The following is a 14,436-nucleotide window of genomic DNA, read 5'->3' as shown; positions in this document are numbered from 1 at the left end:
TCTAACCTCAATAAAAGGGGGATTTACTACATCATTTGCTGCCCCATTTTCACCAATATTTACCCCCGGAATGCTGCAAATATTTTCCAGATTTGGAGGGCCGAAACTCTGCCTGTTTTCAGAAGTTCCAGCATGATCATTCTGGCCCATATTCTGCTCAACAATCTGCCCAGAATTTCGATGAACATGCTGTCCAGAATTTTGCCCAGATTTTCGACCAAGTTGGTGGTCATTTTCGCCTTCCCTAGCCAAGTCATTTAGTTCCCCAATTTGTTGTGACATACCTGCAGTACTAACAACTGATTTTTGAGCAATTAGGGTTGATTTTCCATCGTTTCCAACCTTCTTTAGATAGGAAACAGCAACCTTTCCTTTGCCTTTCTCCCCATCAGAATTTTTGTTGTTGCACCACTTGGTCGAGTGACCAAAAACCTTACAAGAACCACAAAACTTTGGTTCATGTTCAAATACAATTTCTTGCTCCCTCAACTTTCCATTTGGGAGTCTAACCTTTACCTCCCGAACAAGATCAATGAAAGCATCAACTTCCACAAGCGCTCTTGCAAAGGAGATACGACCCCTAGTAGCGGTCACTTTATCCATTGAGATTGGTTTCCCAACCATAGAGACAATCTTACTCAATGCATTAGTGTACCAAAATTCCAAGGGAAGTCCCGGCAAGTTAATCCACACCGGCATTGTGCTAACATCTTTGTTGTCGAAATCGAAGTAACGCGACATCATTTTAAGCATGAGCGGTCTCCCATAGACTAAGTATGGCCCACTATGTAACACACTTAATCTTTCGCTAGCGGTCTCAAACTTGAAAACCAACCAACCACTAGCATGAACGTAATATTTATAGTCGACCTTCCAAGAATCACATAATTTGAGTAACGCGACTTTCCCTGGAAACCTACCGGCAAAGTATCCAACCAAACCATATCCCCATGCATTCTCAATATCATTTTCATCACATTCCCCCAACACAACCTTGTTTGATTGGTTATGGTAGGTTTCCAACTTGATATTTTCCTCAATTTTGCGGTTATCCTTGAAAAGTTTAACCCATGGGGTTTTTTTCTCGATACCTCCATCAATACTCTTCACATTTTCAGCATTGTTATTCATTACTTTAACCGAATTTGATTCAAAATCAAATTGGTCAGATTCCGTATCCTCCTCACCAAGAGTTAAAGAAACGCTCGGTGAAGGCAAATTTGTCACCTTATTCTCCCCCAATAAAACCTTCGATGGGGATGCACCAACAATGTCCTCAACAAGAGGCATACGACCAGGTTTAATAATAAGAGGGGGACGTCCACTTTTAACCTTGTTCTTACCCATAATTCGAAAGCAAAAATCCAGAAATTTTTCCCAGCAAACCAACAAAAATAATCACCCAGCCAAGGAATTTGACGTCAAATAAAAGCCCAGCAGAAATGAATACCCAGCCAAAATGAATTAGACGTCAAAGGGAAGATCAAATGGACAAGCAAGCCAAAAATGATTCCAGCAGAATCACAAACCTGGAAATTGACATCAAAATAAGATAGAGGCTGATCCAAAGAAATCCAGCAGGAATGGCCCAATACGTGCCTGCCAAAAATACTGCCCAGAATTCCCAGCGAAGACGGCCCAAATGAAAGGCCCAGAAAGGTCCAAAGAAGCCCAGAAATCACTGCAAAAATGGCCCAAATAAAAGGCCCAGAGAAGGTCCAAAGTAGCCCAGAAAATCTAGCAAAACGGCCCAAAAAGTAGGCCCAGAAAAGGCCCAAAGAAAATCCCAGGAAAACGGCCCAAATAGGGAAAAAAAAGGCCCAAGTAGAAGACCAATTACAGGCCCAAAGAAATCCAAAAAAAAGTCCAGCAAAGGCCCAGAAAATGGTCCCAACAAGGCCCAAAGGAAGCACCTCAATCCAACCAAGAGGGGCCCAAGAGAGTCCAGCAAAGAGGCCGAACAATAAATGAATAACCAGCCCAGAAAGAAAAAATAAAGACCAGCCAGGCCAACCGTCCAACACAGGCCAACCATCCAACAAAAATTGAGCAGCCCAAAACCCGTCCAAATACCAATGAAACCCGGCCCAGATAGGAGTCAATCGGGTCAGCAACAAAAGAGCTGGAGAACACGGCCCAACCAATCAGATTACCCACCCAACAAAAGCCCACACACTGGCCCAAAGAGGGACCTAAAACCCGACCAGAAACCAAGTGAAACCCGGCCCAAAGCAGCAGTCAACGGGTCAGCCACCTACCACCTGAAAATATTTCACCAAAGTAGAAAAAAAACGGAAGTAGGAAGCCGCAAGGCAGAGAATTACTCTGAACGGCCAGGGAGTTTGGTGAGGGTCTGACCAAATTCAAAAATCAATCAAGAGTGACATGCATAATTGCTTACACAATACATACACTCCTGTTGACACATAAAAATTCAGCCCAAATCAAACGGCCTAAGGAATGAAGCCCAATTGGAGGATCTCCAAATCAGATAGCCCAAAGAACGAAGCCCAATCAGACAATTCAGGATGAAGGCCCAAATAGGGAAGCCCATGAACGCGGTAACACCATCGCCTAAGCTTGCAAGTCGCCCAGGATCTGAGCGAATGGAGTGCCATGCAGTCTCCCAGAACTGCTACTCTATTCTCGCCCAAACCTTCGAGTCGCCCAAGGTCTTAGCAAACATGAAGTGTTGTGGTTATCAAGAAGCGCAGTTATCAAAGCAGTTATTAAAGTAGCCCTATCACGTTCCACGATTCAAGGAATTCAATTGAAGAAGGTTGAACGACAAAGAGTAATGGTAGCAGTTCGAAAAGGCAGTTTCATGACAAGTTGGCCATTACGAGGAAATTGGGCAGTTATAGAATGATCAAGCAGTTTTTAGGCGGTTGATCACAAAGAGATCATCCAGGGAGTATAAAAGGAAGAAAAGACATAGAGCAAAAGGCCCGAATCAAAAAACTCTCGAACAGAGAACATGTAATTTTAAATTTCTTAGTTTAGATTTAAACACTTCTTTCAGTAACTCGTGTGCTTGCGCCCCTTGGAGGCATTCTGTTTTTACTTTCCGATTGTAAAGTCATCGCCAATAAAGAACACCCTTTTTTGGGATTTTGTCTCAAGAGGTTTGTCCCTTACACAATCGTCTGATCTCTTTTCAATTGTTAGCGACGAACCCGCGCGAAATAATTTGGCACGCCCAGTTGGACAGTGGTATTTGGTGTTGAAAATACAAAAAGTGAAACAATATGCCTCAGAGATTCGATAAGGAAGTAGCAAGTCAGGGAGGAATCCAGTCTGTGATCGAGCGATATGAGGAGCAGCATGCCTCTCCACGAACAGATGGGCAGAATCAGAGCAATAACAGTCGTTACGAACCAATGACAGAGTTGAGTCCTCGAACTATGTGTGCGCTACTTGGAGAACTCATACAAGATGTCGTTGAACAGGTAAATCTTCGAAGTATTCATAATATGGAAAGATTTACCCAAAATGGGAATGCACATTATGACAACATGGCCAAACAACTAAACACTTTGAACGAAATAATGAATAAGTTAGTAGGCCAAATATGTCAACCGGTTATGCCTCTTGCAAACCACTTTCAAACTAGGACAATTGTGGGACATAATCCCTCAGTTCTAAATCCGAATCAAGGGATAGAACCACTTTCTGGTCCCTCTACTTCAAACCAAAGGGGTGGTGCAGTGCCAAATCAGAACAATGGTAGTGGTACGCCTAACTTGGGGGATAATCCAAATGTAAGAGATAATGTCCTAAACAATGGACAGAATACCCCACTTGTTAATGAAGGAATAGATGTTCAGGCTAATGGTAATGGCCCTAATCATGGTAACTTTGTTGCCAATCAAGGACCAAACATCAGGCCTCATGCAAATCAACCAGTCAACCAACCTGTAGGAATTTCATATGACCCCAACGTCATGTTGAGGAATCAGATTATGGAAATCGTACAGGATTAGATGGCTTTTTGGATGCGTCCTGTCATTAGGCCGACTTACACAAAGCCATATCCTGATTGGGTAGACCAAGCATATCCATGGCCTAGAGGGTATAAAGTGCTAGAATTCTCACTGTTTACCGGTTTAGGAGAGGTGTCTACTCTAGAACACATAGGGCGATTCACATTGCAAAGTGGTGATGTAACTGATTACCATAAAATGAGGTTTTTCCCTAGTTCATTAACAGGAGTAGCTTTTTCCTGGTTCATCAACTTGCCAGTGAACTCTGTTCAAACATGGCAACAATCGGAACAATTATTCCACGCTCAATTTTATAAAACTGAGTCTGAAGTCACTTTAGCTGATTTGGCGAATCTACGTCAAATGCCAAACGAATAGGTAGAAAGTTTTCTCCAAAGGTTCAAGATAGCAAGAAGCAAGTGTTTTGTACCTCTGCTCAAAAAAGAATTTGTCAAAATTGCTCAGGGCTGTTTGAGCTTTGATTTAAAAAAGAAATTCCAAGACAAGGAATTTCCTGACCTTTTTCAGTTGAGTGCGAATGTGATTAGGTATGAACGACTGATAAGAGAAGAAGAGTAGATGAAAAATTCTAGTAAAGTGACTTATTACAAAGACCCAAATTTTGACGTTCATACCATCAGCGACGAGTCATACAATCAAGCCGAAATGTGTTTGACCGAATTGGTCAAAGGAGACACGTATACTTGTCCTATAATGGCTAAGCCTAGACCATCGGGCAAAGATGAGCCCATGAAAGATGGAAACATAAAGGCTAGAACGTTCTCGTTCGATGTAACAAAGCTGACCTTATATTTGATAAATTATATAGGGATACGCAAATAAAACTGAGCGATAAGCATAAATTGCCAAACCCTGAACAAATTAAAGGTAAAAAGTATTGTAAGTGACATAATGCATGGTCACATTTGACTAACAATTGCTTGTGTTTTCGCCATGTATTGCATGATGCCATTGAATCAGGACGAATTACATTCGACGATAAGAAGAAGATGGCAATGGATGAAAATCCTTTTCCACAGCCACTTGGAGTGAACATGGTGACGTCTGGTTTCAAAAACAAGTTGCCAAAATTCAAGTTGGTTATAGATGATGGAGAAGAGGACCCTGGACCATATCCTAGTGTCTTTGAACGAATCAAGGGGAAAGAGCCAAAAAAGGACGAAGACGTCCTGTGTGCAAGATGTAAAAGAGAAGTGAGTGGGAACACGGAGAAACCAGGGATATGGCAGCATCCCCATCGCCCTACTTTCTTCCCAAACACTCAGCCTGGTAGAGGGCGAGGTACATCATTCTATAGAGGACCGCCTTTTGAGAGTCAGTTCAGGCCAGTAGATAATGGGAGAACATTCAGGCTGCAACCTCGCCGGCCAAATGTATGGCATTCATTCCAGTATAACGTAGGAAGGGCAATACCCTTCGATGAGATGACTAGGACCCAACAAAGGCGTTTCCAACGAAACTATGGACGAATGATGAGGCAGCAACAGGGAGTGCCACATCCTAAAGCGCCTAAACTACTCAAGGTAGCCAATCAAAATGTTCTCAAAGATAGTGAAGAGACCGGTACAGATGAATCAATGAAAGAACTGTCAGAAACTTCTTCTGGGAGATCAAAGTTTGAGCGAGACAGAAGGGATGGAGAAGATCCAGATCAACCCCTTACTATCCAGTTCGGTATGTTACCTCTTGTCGTGGTTAATAATTACTTACTGGCCAATGAATTCAAGAATAAAGCAAAAGAAGAAGAAGAAATGGAGGACATAGAAGGAGATGTTTGCGTGCTGGAATGTGAAGAAGGCCAGACTTCTAGAGAGGCCTACAATGATGAAGAAGACGACGAGATGACAGACATCGAAGAAGAAATCAACCTAGAAATAGAAAGAAGAAGGAGAGGAGTATCGCACAATACTCTGTTGAAGCAACTACATCGAGAGGGAGTTCACGAAGTAGACTTGTTGGGAGAACCATCTGGGCGTCCTTTCGATTTCTACGTACTGTACGGGACGCCCAAAAGGAAGAAGAGAGTGCCTCGCTCTGAAAAGTATGGATCACCTCCAAGAATAATGCCTCCTCCCATAGGTTGGGTAACTGATGAGGAAGCATTAGAAAACAGTAAGGAGGAAATTCAGGAGACAGAGGCTCAACGCGATATGTTGCACGTCGACTTATCACAGGGGGATAATTCGACAGAAAACAAGCATGACATAGAAATAGAAGCTATCGAAAAGGTTATTTTTAAACGGCTAGCCATGAAAATGACTAAACACTTGAGGCCATTGTACGTTAAAGCTCTAGTTAACAGCATCCCTGTGGCAAAAGTGCTTGTCGACAATGGAGCAGCTATAAACACCATTCCATCTAGGATGATGAGGAAATTTGCAAAGACAGAGGGTGACATAATTCCAACAGAAGTCATCCTTACGAGTTTCAATGGAGGAGCAACTTCAGCTAAGGGAGTTATGCCATTGGACATAACAATAGGGAAAACTACTAGGACCACAGTCTTCTTTGTAATAGATGGTCCTATTAGTTACAATGTGTTACTAGGAAGAGATTGGATACACGGAAGTCGCTGTATACCCTCATCGCTCCATCAATGCCTGATTTTTTTGAATAACAAGGGCGAAGTAGAGGTGGTACAGGCCGATCATAGGCCTTTTATCGCAGAAGCAAACTCGGTGGAAAAATTCATGTACGAAGGAAACTATGGACCTGTCAGGGTAGTACAAGATGGGGAATAAACTCAAGTTATCGTGCAAAGCGAAGAGCCATTTTCAGTGGACGCACTCACTGAAATGTTCAGACAGATGAGGCCAAATATAGTGGCCCTAGAAGAGTCAGTAATTGGCAAAAGAATAATTAAGGAGTCTTGAATGAGTTCTAAGCAACAAGAGCAAACGGTCGATATTCAGGCCTTTAAAGCCAAATTAATAGCTTTCAATAAGGAATGCAATGACAAGGTGAAAGAAGAGACAGCCCTGAAAGCGCTGAAAGACAAATTAGCAGTATTTGAGTTAGAACAAAATATTGGCCGAGAAATCAACAAGGTGAACTGTTTAGAAGAAGAAGTACTTACAAGGGAACTGGACGACGAAGTGATGCGGATCATCAAACCTGGATACGCTCAAGCACAAGACCCTCTGATGAAAGTAAATATTGACAATGAAGGAGAAGATCGTCCAACATTCATCAGCCAGATGCTCGATTAAGAGGTTAGTGATAAATTAATCGCTTTGCTAAAGGAGTATAAAGATTGTTTTGCTTGGGAATATGAACAAATGCCTCGTTTAGATAGAGACTTGGTGGAACATAGGTTACCAACTAAGCCTAATTTTAAACCTCATAGGCAGCCTCTTAGATGTTTTGCTCCTAATGTACTCCCTGAGATTAAGAAAGAGATAGAGCGATTATTGAAAGCAGGCTTTATTAGAACAGCCAGGTATGTCGAATGGTTGTCCAATATCGTACCAGTACTAAAAAAGAATGGTAAACTAAGGGTGCGCATAGATTTTAGGAATTTAAACATAGCTACACCCAAAGATGAGTATCCAATGCCCACGGTGGATTCTTTAGTAGACTCGACTGTCGGACACGTCATGTATTCTTTCATGGATGGGTATTCAGTATACAATCAAATTTATATAGCTGAAGAAGACATACACAAAATTGCCTTTAGATGCCCTGGGTCTCTAGGATGTTTTGAATGGGTGGTCATGCCTTTCGGCCTAAAAAATGTAGGAGCAACTTATCAAAGGGCAATGAATTTAATCTTTCATGATATATAGGCAAGTTTGTTGAAGTATATGTAGATGACATAGTGGTCAAATCCATTAAAGAAGAGGACCATTTCGAACAGTTAAGATGTTCGTTTGAGCGAATGAAGTAATATAAGTTAAAGTTGAATCCCTTGAAATGTGCATTTGGTATTAATGCAAGGAACTTTCTTAATTTCTTGGTACACAAAAGAGGGATTGAACTTGAAAAAAATAAAGCGAAGGCCATTTTAGAGGCCAAACCACCTAGCAACAAAAAAGAATTGCAAAGGTTTCTAGGCCAAGTAAACTTTTTAAGACGCTTTATTTCTAACTGTGCAGGACGAACTAAAGTCTTTTCGCCGCTCTTAAAGCTGAAAAATCAGGACGAATTCGTCTGGAAAGAAGAACATCAAAAGGCTTTTAAAAGCCTGAAGACATATTTATCAAGTCCACCAGTGTTAGTGTTACCAATCCAAGGACGGCCAATGAAAGTGAACGTATCGGCTGAAAAAAATCAATAGCTGGAATGGTCGCACAGGAAGACCAATTTGGTGAAGAAAGGGCAATTTACTATTTAAGTAGACGGTTAACAAAATGTGAATGTAATTACTCTGCTATCGAAAAATTATGTCTTGCATTGTATTTCACATATACAAAATTAAGGGCCTATTTACGGCCCGTAACCGTTTATTTAATTTCTAAAGTAAATTTAGTTAAGTATATATTCTCGCGCCCTATTTTACACCAAAGGGTAGGCCTTTGGACATTAGCTTTATCAGAATTCGAGCTACAATATATACCTCAAAAGGCAGTCAAAAATCAGGCTTTGGCTAACTTTCTAGCCGATCATCCATGCCTTGACATGCCTGAAGAAATGGAATTAGAAATCAATTCGTTCGAGCTCAAACCTTGGGTGTTGTATTTTGATGGGTCAAAAATCTCTAAAGGTGCAGGAGTAGGAGTAGCATTGATTAATCCTTTAGGGATTTGCTACAAGTTCGCGTTCACTTTAGACAGGATGTGCACCAACAATCAGGCCGAATATGAAGCCTTAATCGTAGGCCTAGAACTAATGATAGATATGGGAGTAAAAAATGTGATCGTTAGGGGCGATTCTCAATTGGTAATTCACCAATTAATTGGTGATTTTAAATGCTAAAGTGATTCCATTATAAGTCAACATGAGATCGCCCAAGAATTGTTAGAAGAATTCGACCAAGTAGAACTTCAATACGTTAATAGGATATATAACGACGTGGCAAATGAGTTGGCCCAAATGGCCTCAGGGTACTCAAAGGTTTTGAATTGGAAGTCTATTTGTGAGTATGGAACCATATTGCCCGTGACTCAAAGAAGGGCGAGAAGGATTGAACTTCACTGCATACAAGATGGAGATACAATGGATTGGAGAATAGAGATTAAAAGGTTCCTTAAAGAACCTGATGGAGGGATTAGTAGGAAAATGAAGCTGTGTTTGCTGAACTATACACTAATAGATGAAGAGTTGTTTAAGAAACGCTCTGATGGTGTATTGCTAAAGTGTGTAAGTTTGCAAGAAGCCAGAGCGATCATGACTGAGGTGCACGAAGGGATATGTGGAGCTCATCAAGCTGGCCAAATGATGAGATGGTTAATTATTAGGAGTGGATATTTTTGGCCAAAGATGGAAGAATTATGCGTTCAGTATGCAAAGAGTTGTTTAGCATGCCAAAAGTATGGTCCAATACAAAGGGCGCCAGCACGAGAGATGACACCTATTATTAAACCTTGGCCGTTCAAGGGTTGGGCGATAGACCTGATAGGGTAGATTTATCCCCCATCGTCCAAACAACATACTTTTGTTATAGTTGCAACCGACTATTTCACCAAGTGGGTAGAGGTGGTACCTTTGAAAGAGATCACCCAAAAGAATGTCATAGAGTTTATCCGTGACCACATCATTTATAGGTTTGGAATTCCACAAACGTTGATGGTAGATCACGGAACATCTTTGAATGGGGATCAAGTGAACAAATTTTTGAGCGAGTTTGGGGTTAAATTAGTAAACTCCATACCATATTACGCTCAATCCAACGGGCAAGCAGAGTCTTCTAATAAGATTCTAAAAAATATCATCAGAAAGATGATAGATGAAAATGCCAGAAATTGGCACGAATGTCTGAATAAAGCCTTATGAGCTTATAGAATATCACCTCGGTCAAGTACCGAAATTACTCATTTCCAACTTACTTATGGACAGGAGACCGTTTTGCCTATGAAAATCAACGTGCAATCGATTAGAGTGTGCTTGCAATATAAGTTAAATGATGATGAGTATACCGAATCACTAGTTCAAAATTTATTGGGGTTAGACGAATTAAAGTTGGACGTCTTAGATCGATTGCAAGTTCAAAAACAAAGAATGGCTAAGTTTTATAATAAAAAAGTCATAGCCAAGTCGTTCAGTTGGGCGAATTAGTTTGGAAGACGATACTCCCTTTGGATAGCAAGGACCCAAAGTACGGAAAGTGGTCGCCCAATTGGGAAGGACCATACAAAGTAAACAGTGTGTTGCGCAATGGAGCATATCATTTGGAAGATTTAGATGGTACCAAGCACGTGAGATTCATTAACGGCAAATATTTGAAAAAATATGTTCCTTCTTTATGGGAAAGTGGACAGATAAAAGCGTAATCAAAACATGTTGAACGATTAAGGATAACAACGTCAGAGCGAAATACGTTCAAATAAAATCCTTTATTATCCAACGTTCATTACAAAGATGCAAAATACAAATAATAGATGCTCTACAAACTATAATTAAAAGTAAGCTAATCTCCCGGTCGATCGCCGAGTAAGAGGGTGGACTGGCCTCGCACCACCTTTCTAAATGCATCGCTGCAATGGCGGGCAAAGAGGCTGAGAAGCACTCTCAGCAAGCAAGGTGGCCCGCAAGCATCCCAAAAATTGTCTCTATCATCGAACCCCTTGTAAAGAACAAAGAGACGATGGGAAAAACTTTGATGGGAAAAACTTCGCTGCTGGCCAAAAAATATTTCCTATATCTTCCATACCAAAGGTGACATCAAGACAAGTAGTAAAATGGGCGGACCAAACAATCCATCTTTATAGAAGACGAAGGTTTTGGATTGATTGTCAGAATGCCAAACAATGGCAGCAAATTGATTTTGAAGAAGAGAATGAAAATGAAGATGGAAGATGAAAAGTGCGAAGCATACGCGCATTTATAGGGGGGTGGAGATGAAGAGACAGAATATGAGCAGCCACATTTTGCCTAGTAAATGGAATTAAGTAACCCAAAGTCTTGGGAAAAGAGGTGAAAATATCAAGAGAAAATGTTCAAGATTTTTAGCACAAAGCAGTTAAATGCTTGAAGGATTGGCGATTAAAAGACAAACGTCAAATAAATGCACAAGAAGTTAACATAGATGTTCATTAATGATGAACAAGGTTACAAAAAGAAAGTCAAATGCGAAATTACAAAAAGAAAAAGTTAAAGCGTTATATGTCTTAATTACAATCCGCCCCATACCGAACGAATTCTTTCCCTATGTTTTTCCCAGTCCTCGTTCTGCCGAGAGGAAGTGATGTTCAATTCGGCCACGACATCATCATCAACTTCCAACTTCTTGTACTGTTCGACCAAAGACTTAGTTCGCTCAATTTCCTGGGAGGCGTTACGCTTTTTAGCAGCCATTCTCGCCTTGTAGTCGTCCATTTTGGCTTGAAGTTCCTTCATCTGAGCAGTCAAACTAGCCATCAAAGAGTCTTCAATCATGACTTCGGAAGAGATTTCTTTCAACTCATCCTCAGCTTTGTTGATCTCCAGATGCAAAGACTCTTTTTTAGATACGCCGCGAAGACATTGAGTACTTTTGACCTTCAGTTCAACATTCTTGGACAGCAAGGAGAGGATCTCGGAATGGATAACTTTCAACGTCGCTTTAAAATCAGCAGAAAGATTGAGCGACGGAAGTGTCAGTGCTTGCTCCAACTTCGCATTCAAATGCTCAAACTTATCCTTATGTCTGGCAGCACTAACCTTACCAATGTCCATATCCATGAAGGACACGTACTCAAATATCGACTGCTTGAGGAACTTCATATCTTCCTCTGAAGAAGTAGCAGGACGACCAGCTGGAGCAGGGCGAGATGTCTTGACTTGCCCCCAGGAAGCGAACAAGTCTTGGATGGAACGCACAATCTTATCAGCATCTTGCAAAGAAAATTGCCAATATTGAAGATTCTCACTACAACGAACGAGATGGAAATAAAAGTGAAGCAAAGATTACCTCATCAATAATCTTGGAAGATGGCATATCCTCAGCCAAGTCTGCCACCTGTGGCTCAACCATTCGTGAGGACTTTCCCTTGTCTGAGCGAGAAGATGTTGTCACAACGGGCAGACTCATAGGAGCATCTGCAGAACTCAAAAGCAACAAATCAGAAACCAACAGCACAAGCAAGGGTAAAGCATCAAAAAATTGAATTACCTTCTGCCTCGACGTTTGGGGGGTTGACGCCCTGGGAAGAAGGTGGCTCATCCATTGGTTGTGATGAGGATTCTGGGACTGAAGATGTCTCTTTAAGCGTAGTCCCTTCATCAGCTGGTATGGATGAAGCAGCCTCAGCGGAGGATGATGGAGCAGGAGCTGCCGATACCAAAGCCTTCAAATGAGAGGCTGAACTTTTCTAAGAAGTCCAAATAAACCATCAGCACATAGAAAAGTTTCAAGTATGGAAAAGTATGCTTGTGAGTAAACCAATTTAATAACCTTCCTCCTGATGATAAGAGGGGTGTCATCATCATCATCAACATCATCCTCCAGAATGGGAGATGCTGAGGCTGGCAGTTTGCGGCTCGAGGCACTTTTGGCTGCAGTAGGCTTGGCAGGAAGAGAAGAAGATGGACGAGCAGACTGTTTAGCGCGACGAGGAGGATGACTCCGGATGGACAAAGGGGTGACTAAAACAGGAAGAGGGGAAGAAATGCGTGGCTGGTCCAGTGAATGAAAGGCATGATTGGCATCAGTCGCAAATAATCTGCGCTTCACTGACGGCCAGAGTTGTTCAAAAAGGGGATGGATGGCACAACTAGAATTGAAGGGGGCTAATGAAAAATGGCTCGTCAAAAGAAGATTGTGAGCATTTATAGCCTCTACCTCTGCCTCCGCCTTATTAATGATATGGAAGCGGTATATCAAGTTTCTTGAATAGCAAGGAGGAACATGCCAGGTTTGGCCGAAACCAAGTTGGCGAGCAAAAAATTGGGGAGCATATATTTCTACCCCAGCCTTGGCATTGGTCCCAGTCAAAATATCATGAAATAACTTCCTCCCGGTTAAAAACTGGATCCAAATGAGCAGAGAGGTGCTCGTGCTGTCTATAGTGGAGGGAGGATGCACATAGTCTGGAGTCAAAAGGGGAGGAAAAGGAAAGAAAGAAGGGATTGAATCCAAAGAATAAAAGAATGAAAAAATGTCCCTTCTAGACATATTTACAGGGGCCAGGGGCTCAATGGCTAGCCCATAGCAGCTAGCAGAAGGACGAGAAAATGATGGAACACCAAGCGATGGAAAATAGGATCTCAACCACATTTGAGTGAACCAAAGAGGTCCACTGCCAGTGGGAGATGCACCATTCTTCAATTGAGATTGAAGAGAAGCCATGCCTCTATAGAGGGCAGCCAAAAAGAAAGAACATAAATTCAGAGGCCTACCACGCGACAATTCGTGTGCTATGGGTAAATAGTTCCGGGAAGGCTTTATCCTTGGTACACATAAAATATGTTTACAAAGCCAAACCAAAAGAAATGCCACTCGCTCAGTATGGGAAGGTTCAGCGCTCGAGTGGTTATGAAGGGTTTGCAGGCTTGAATAAGACTCGGTGAGGTTTTTACCAAACTTTGGGGCGCCACCACAAACCAAGATACCAGGAAAAATGGTATCGCCCAAAGGTGGCAGATTCACTAGGGCCCCAACATCCCTTAAAGTAATAGACATGGGGCCAAGAGGGAAAACAAAGGTATTGTACTCGGAAGACCAAAAACTTAAAGCGACCGAAAAAAGTGCTGAATCAAAAGTAAGGGGTTGAAGAGAGATTTCTAACAAATCAAAAATCCTAGCATTATCAAAAAGTGCCTTAGTAGGACCATGGTCCATAAGGCGAGCATGCCACCTATGGAAAACTACATCAGATTTAGGCCAAGTGCAAATACCTCTTTCGCGAAGTGGCCCCAGCGGCAGAGAGTTTAGAAATGGAGGGCCTTGAGTACAAGGAAACAGTTGGCCCACTATCGCTTGTTCGACTGCCTCTGCATTGTTGAAGAAAGGACCTAGGTAGAACTCATTGAGTTCGACATTGGTAGGTGCGAGAAAGTTTGGAGTTATGTATGGACGATTAAGGAGTTTCTGATAGTCATCAAAACTAAAGGAGTCACCAAATTGAGATTGTGAAGTAGCCATTAGGGACGAAACGGAGTTTTTCAGAGTTACGTAGCAGGGAAGCAAATAGATGAATAGTAAATTGTGGGAGAGAAACGTGAAAAAAGTGAGGCGTAATTTAATAGTGCAGTGAAATTGCATATTTAGGGGTTATAAGGGTTTGCAAAATGTCGCACCTTTTCAAGCTATGGAAGAAAACAATGATTGAAATTCTTGGGAATTTCGAATGTTGCT

Source organism: Olea europaea, chromosome 2 (assembly GCF_002742605.1).
Source record: "Olea europaea var. sylvestris chromosome 2, O_europaea_v1, whole genome shotgun sequence".
NCBI classification, from domain to species: Eukaryota; Viridiplantae; Streptophyta; class Magnoliopsida; order Lamiales; family Oleaceae; genus Olea; species Olea europaea.
This window is presented reverse-complemented; position numbering follows the sequence as displayed.